The sequence below is a fragment of the Halictus rubicundus genome, unplaced genomic scaffold (genome assembly GCF_050948215.1).
Source record: "Halictus rubicundus isolate RS-2024b unplaced genomic scaffold, iyHalRubi1_principal scaffold0035, whole genome shotgun sequence".
In the NCBI taxonomy this organism is placed as follows: domain Eukaryota; kingdom Metazoa; phylum Arthropoda; class Insecta; order Hymenoptera; family Halictidae; genus Halictus; species Halictus rubicundus.
In genome coordinates, this window is record NW_027488576.1 from 812,642 (window position 1) to 820,111 (window position 7,470).

The window sequence follows — 7,470 nt, forward strand, 5'->3', positions numbered from 1 at the left end:
AGGATAGGGGATTGGCTAGGATACAGGATAGGATAGGATTGAGGATAGAGGATAGGATGGGATAGAGGATTGGATAGGATAGGATAGAGGATAGGATAGGATAGAGGATAGGATAGGATAGAGGATTGCATAGGATACAGGAAAGGATAGGATTGAGGATAGAGGATAGGATGGGATAGAGGATAGGATAGGATAGAGGATAGGATAGGATAGAGGATAGGCTAGGATAGAGGATAGGATAGAGGATAGGATAGAGGATAGGATAGGATAGGATAGAGGATAGGATAGGATAGATGATAGGATAGGATAGAGGATAGGATAGGATAGAGGATAGGATACAATAGAGTATTGGATAGGATACAGGAAAGGATAGGATTGAGGATAGATGATAGGATAGGATAGAGGATAGGATAGGATAGAGGATAGGATAGGAAAGAGGATAGGATAGGATAGAGGATATGATAGGATAGAGGATAGGATAGGATAGAGGATTGGATAGGATAGAGGATAGAGGATAGAGGATAGATGATAGGATAGGATAGAGGATTGGATAGGATACAGGAAAGGATAGGATTGAGGATAGGATATGATAGAAGTAGGATAGGATAGAGGATAGGATAGGATAGAGGATAGGATAGGATAGAGGATAGGCTAGGATAGAGGATAGGATAGAGGATAGGATAGGATAGGATAGAGGATAGGATAGGATAGAGTATTGGATAGGATACAGGAAAGGATAGGATTGAGGATTGCATAGGATACAGGAAAGGATAGGATTGAGGATAGAGGATAGGATGGGATAGAGGATAGGATAGGATAGAGGATAGGATAGACGATAGGATAGGATAGGATAGAGGATAGGATAGGATAGAGGATTAGATAGGATACAGGAAAGGATAGGATTGAGGATAGATGATAGGATAGGATAGAGGATTGGATAGAATACAGGATAGGATAGGATAGAGGATAGGTTAGGACAGAGGATTGGATAGGATAGAGGATAGAGGATAGGATAGGATAGAGTATTGGATAGGATAGAGGATTGGATAGGATAGAGGATAGGATAGAATAGAAGATAGGATAGGATAGAGGATAGGATAGGATAGAGGATAGGATAGGATAGAGTATTGGATAGGATACAGGAAAGGATAGGATTGAGGATAGATGATAGGATAGGATAGAGGATAGGATAGGATAGATGATAGGATAGGATAGACGATCGGATAGGATAGAGGATAGGATAGGATAGAGGATTAGATAGGATACAGGAAAGGATAGGATTGAGGATAGGATTGGATACAGGATAGGATAGGATAGAGGATATTATAGGATAGAGGATATGATAGGATAGAGGATAGGATAGGATAGAGGATAGGATAGGACAGAGGATTGGATAGGATAGAGGATAGAGGATAGGATAGGATACAGGAAAGGATAGGATTGAGGATAGGATATGATAGAATATAGGATAGGATAGAGGATAGGATAGGATAGAGGATAGGATAGGATAGAGGATAGGATAGGATAGAGGATAGGATAGGATAGAGTATTGGATAGGATACAGGAAAGGATAGGATTGAGGATAGATGATAGGATAGGATAGAGGATTGAATAGGATAAAGGATAGGATAGAGGATTGGCTAGGATACAGGATAGGATAGGATCGATGATAGGATAGGGGATTTGATAGGATAGAGGATAGGATAGGATAGAAGATAGGATAGGAGAGAGGATAGGATAGGATAGAGGATAGGATAGGATAGAGGATAGGATAGGAAAGAGGATAGGATAGGATAGAGGATTAGATAGGATACAGGAAAGGATAGGATTGAGGATAGGATTGGATACATGATAGGATAGGGTAGAGGATAGGATAGGGGAATGGATAGGATAGGATATCGGATAGGCTAGGATAGAGGATAGGATAGAGGATAGGATAGGATAGGATAGTGGATGGGATAGGATAGAGGGTAGGATAGGATAGAGGATTGGATAGGATACAGGAAAGGATAGGATTGAGGATAGATGATAGGATAAGATAGGGGATTTGATAGGATAGAGGATAGGATAGGATAGAAGATAGGATAGGATAGGGGATTTGATAGGATAGAGGATAGGATAGGATAGAATATAGGATAGGATAGAGGATAGGATAGGATAGAGGATAGGATAGGAAAGAGGATAGGATAGGATAGAGGATTAGATAGGATACAGGAAAGGATAGGATTGAGGATAGGATTGGATACAGGATAGGATAGGATAGAGGATAGGATAGGGGAATGGATAGGATAGGATAGCGGATAGGCTAGGATAGAGGATAGGATAGAGGATAGGATAGGATAGGATAGTGGATGGGATAGGATAGAGGGTAGGATAGGATAGAGGATTGGATAGGATACAGGAAAGGATAGGATTGAGGATAGATGATAGGATAAGATAGGGGATTTGATAGGATAGAGGATAGGATAGGATAGAAGATAGGATAGGATAGGGGATTTGATAGGATAGAGGATAGGATAGGATAGAAGATAGGATAGGAGAGAGGATAGGATCGGATAGAGGATAGGATAGGATAGAGGATTGGATAGGATAGAGGATAGGATACACGATAGGATAGGATAGAGGATAGGATAGGATAGGATTGGATAGGATAGAGGATAGAGGATAGGATAGGATACAGGAAAGGATAGGATTGAGGATAGGATATGATAGAGGATTGGATAGGATAGAGGATAGATGATAGGATAGGATAGAGGATTGGATAGGATACAGGATAGGATAGGATAGAGGATAAGATAGGGGATTTGATAGGATAGAGGATAGGATAGGATAGAAGATAGGATAGGAGAGAGGATAGGATAGGATAGAGGATAGGATAGGATAGAGGATAGGATAGGATAGAGGATTAGATAGGGTACAGGAAAGGATAGGATTGAGGATAGGATTGGATACAGGATAGGATAGGATAGAGGATAGGATAGAGGATAGGATAGAGGATAGGATAGGATAGGATAGTGGATGGGATAGGATAGAGGATAGGATAGGATAGAGGATTGGATAGGATAGAGGATAGGATAGAGGATAGGATAGGATAGTGGATGGGATAGGATAGAGGATTGGATAGGATAGAGGATTAGATAGGATACAGGAAAGGATAGGATTGAGGATAGATGATAGGATAGGATAGAGGATTGGATAGGATACAGGATAGGATAGGATAGAGGATTGCATAGGATACAGGAAAGGATAGGATTGAGGATAGAGGATAGGATGGGATACAGGATAGGATAGGATAGAGGATAGGATAGGATAGAGGATGGGATAGAGGATTGGATAGGATAGGATAGAGGATAGGATAGGATAGAGGATAGGATAGGATAGAGGATTGCATAGGATACAGGAAAGGATAGGATTGAGGATAGAGGATAGGATGGGATAGAGGATAGGATAGGATAGAGGATAGGATAGGATAGAGGATAGGCTAGGATAGAGGATAGGATAGAGGATAGGATAGAGGATAGGATAGGATAGGATAGAGGATAGGATAGGATAGATGATAGGATAGGATAGAGGATAGGATAGGATAGAGGATAGGATACAATAGAGTATTGGATAGGATACAGGAAAGGATAGGATTGAGGATAGATGATAGGATAGGATAGAGGAATGGATAGGATAGAGGATAGGATAGGAAAGAGGATAGGATAGGATAGAGGATATGATAGGATAGAGGATAGGATAGGATAGAGGATTGGATAGGATAGAGGATAGAGGATAGAGGATAGATGATAGGATAGGATAGAGGATTGGATAGGATACAGGAAAGGATAGGATTGAGGATAGGATATGATAGAAGTAGGATAGGATAGAGGATAGGATAGGATAGAGGATAGGATAGGATAGAGGATAGGCTAGGATAGAGGATAGGATAGAGGATAGGATAGGATAGGATAGAGGATAGGATAGGATAGAGTATTGGATAGGATACAGGAAAGGATAGGATTGAGGATTGCATAGGATACAGGAAAGGATAGGATTGAGGATAGAGGATAGGATGGGATAGAGGATAGGATAGGATAGAGGATAGGATAGACGATAGGATAGGATAGGATAGAGGATAGGATAGGATAGAGGATTAGATAGGATACAGGAAAGGATAGGATTGAGGATAGATGATAGGATAGGATAGAGGATTGGATAGAATACAGGATAGGATAGGATAGAGGATAGGTTAGGACAGAGGATTGGATAGGATAGAGGATAGAGGATAGGATAGGATAGAGTATTGGATAGGATAGAGGATTGGATAGGATAGAGGATAGGATAGAATAGAAGATAGGATAGGATAGAGTATTGGATAGGATACAGGAAAGGATAGGATTGAGGATAGATGATAGGATAGGATAGAGGATTGAATAGGATAAAGGATAGGATAGAGGATTGGCTAGGATACAGGATAGGATAGGATCGATGATAGGATAGGGGATTTGATAGGATAGAGGATAGGATAGGATAGAAGATAGGATAGGAGAGAGGATAGGATAGGATAGAGGATAGGATAGGATAGAGGATAGGATAGGAAAGAGGATAGGATAGGATAGAGGATTAGATAGGATACAGGAAAGGATAGGATTGAGGATAGGATTGGATACATGATAGGATAGGGTAGAGGATAGGATAGGGGAATGGATAGGATAGGATAGCGGATAGGCTAGGATAGAGGATAGGATAGAGGATAGGATAGGATAGGATAGTGGATGGGATAGGATAGAGGGTAGGATAGGATAGAGGATTGGATAGGATACAGGAAAGGATAGGATTGAGGATAGATGATAGGATAAGATAGGGGATTTGATAGGATAGAGGATAGGATAGGATAGAAGATAGGATAGGATAGGGGATTTGATAGGATAGAGGATAGGATAGGATAGAAGATAGGATAGGATAGAGGATAGGATAGGATAGAGGATAGGATAGGAAAGAGGATAGGATAGGATAGAGGATTAGATAGGATACAGGAAAGGATAGGATTGAGGATAGGATTGGATACAGGATAGGATAGGATAGAGGATAGGATAGGGGAATGGATAGGATAGGATAGCGGATAGGCTAGGATAGAGGATAGGATAGAGGATAGGATAGGATAGGATAGTGGATGGGATAGGATAGAGGGTAGGATAGGATAGAGGATTGGATAGGATACAGGAAAGGATAGGATTGAGGATAGATGATAGGATAAGATAGGGGATTTGATAGGATAGAGGATAGGATAGGATAGAAGATAGGATAGGATAGGGGATTTGATAGGATAGAGGATAGGATAGGATAGAAGATAGGATAGGAGAGAGGATAGGATCGGATAGAGGATAGGATAGGATAGAGGATTGGATAGGATAGAGGATAGGATACACGATAGGATAGGATAGAGGATAGGATAGGATAGGATTGGATAGGATAGAGGATAGAGGATAGGATAGGATACAGGAAAGGATAGGATTGAGGATAGGATATGATAGAGGATTGGATAGGATAGAGGATAGATGATAGGATAGGATAGAGGATTGGATAGGATACAGGATAGGATAGGATAGAGGATAAGATAGGGGATTTGATAGGATAGAGGATAGGATAGGATAGAAGATAGGATAGGAGAGAGGATAGGATAGGATAGAGGATAGGATAGGATAGAGGATAGGATAGGATAGAGGATTAGATAGGGTACAGGAAAGGATAGGATTGAGGATAGGATTGGATACAGGATAGGATAGGATAGAGGATAGGATAGAGGATAGGATAGAGGATAGGATAGGATAGGATAGTGGATGGGATAGGATAGAGGATAGGATAGGATAGAGGATTGGATAGGATAGAGGATAGGATAGAGGATAGGATAGGATAGTGGATGGGATAGGATAGAGGATAGGATAGGATAGAGGATTGGATAGGATAGAGGATTAGATAGGATACAGGAAAGGATAGGATTGAGGATAGATGATAGGATAGGATAGAGGATTGGATAGGATACAGGATAGGATAGGATAGAGGATTGCATAGGATACAGGAAAGGATAGGATTGAGGATAGAGGATAGGATGGGATACAGGATAGGATAGGATAGAGGATAGGATAGGATAGAGGATTGGATAGAGGATAGGATAGGATAGAGGATATTATAGGATAGAGGATATGATAGGACCGAGGATATGATCGGATAGAGGATAGGATAGGATAGAGGATTGGATAGGATAGAGGATAGGATAAGATAGGGGATTGGATAGGATACAGGAAAGGATAGGATTGAGGATAGATGATAGGATAAGATAGGGGATTTGATAGGATAGAGGATAGGATAGGATAGAAGATAGGATAGGATAGAGGATAGGATAGGACAGAGGATTGGATAGGATAGAGGATAGAGGATAGGATAGGATACAGGAAAGGATAGGATTGAGGATAGGATATGATAGAAGATAGGATAGGATAGAGGATAGGATAGGATAGAGGATAGGATAGGATAGAGGATAGGCTAGGATAGAGGATAGGATAGAGGATAGGATAGAGGATAGGATAGGATAGGATAGAGGATAGGATAGGATAGATGATAGAATAGGATAGAGGATAGGATAGGATAGAGGGTAGGATAGGATAGAGGATTGGATAGGATACAGGAAAGGATAGGATTGGGGATAGAGGATAGGATAGGATACAGGATAGGATAGGATAGAGGATAGGACAGGATAGAGGATAGGATAGACGATAGAATAGGATAGAGGATAGGATAGGACAGAGGATAGGATAGGATAGAGGATAGGATAGGGGATTGGATAGGATACAGGATAGGATAGGATTGAGGATAGAGGATAGGATGGGATAGAGGATTGGATAGGATAGGATAGAGGATAGGATAGGATAGAGGATAGGATAGGATAGAGGATTGCATAGGATACAGGAAAGGATAGGATTGAGGATAGAGGATAGGATTGAGGATAGAGGATAGGATGGGATAGAGGATAGGATAGGATAGAGGATAGGATAGGATAGAGGATAGGCTAGGATAGACGATAGGATAGAGGATAGGATAGGATAGGATAGAGGATAGGATAGGATAGGATAGAGGATAGGATAGACGATAGGATAGGATAGAGGATAGGATAGGACAGAGGATAGGATAGGATAGAGGATAGGATAGGGGATTTGATAGGATAGAGGATAGGATAGGATAGAAGATAGGATAGGAGAGAGGATTGGATAGGATAGAGGATAGGATACACGATAGGATAGGATAGAGGATAGGATAGGATAGGATTGGATAGGATAGAGGATAGATGATAGGATAGGATAGAGGATTGGATCTGATACAGGATAGGATAGGATAGAGGATAGGATAGGATAGAGGATAGGATAGGATAGAGGATAGGATAGACGATAGGATAGGATAGAGGATAGGATAGGACAGAGGATAGGATAGGAT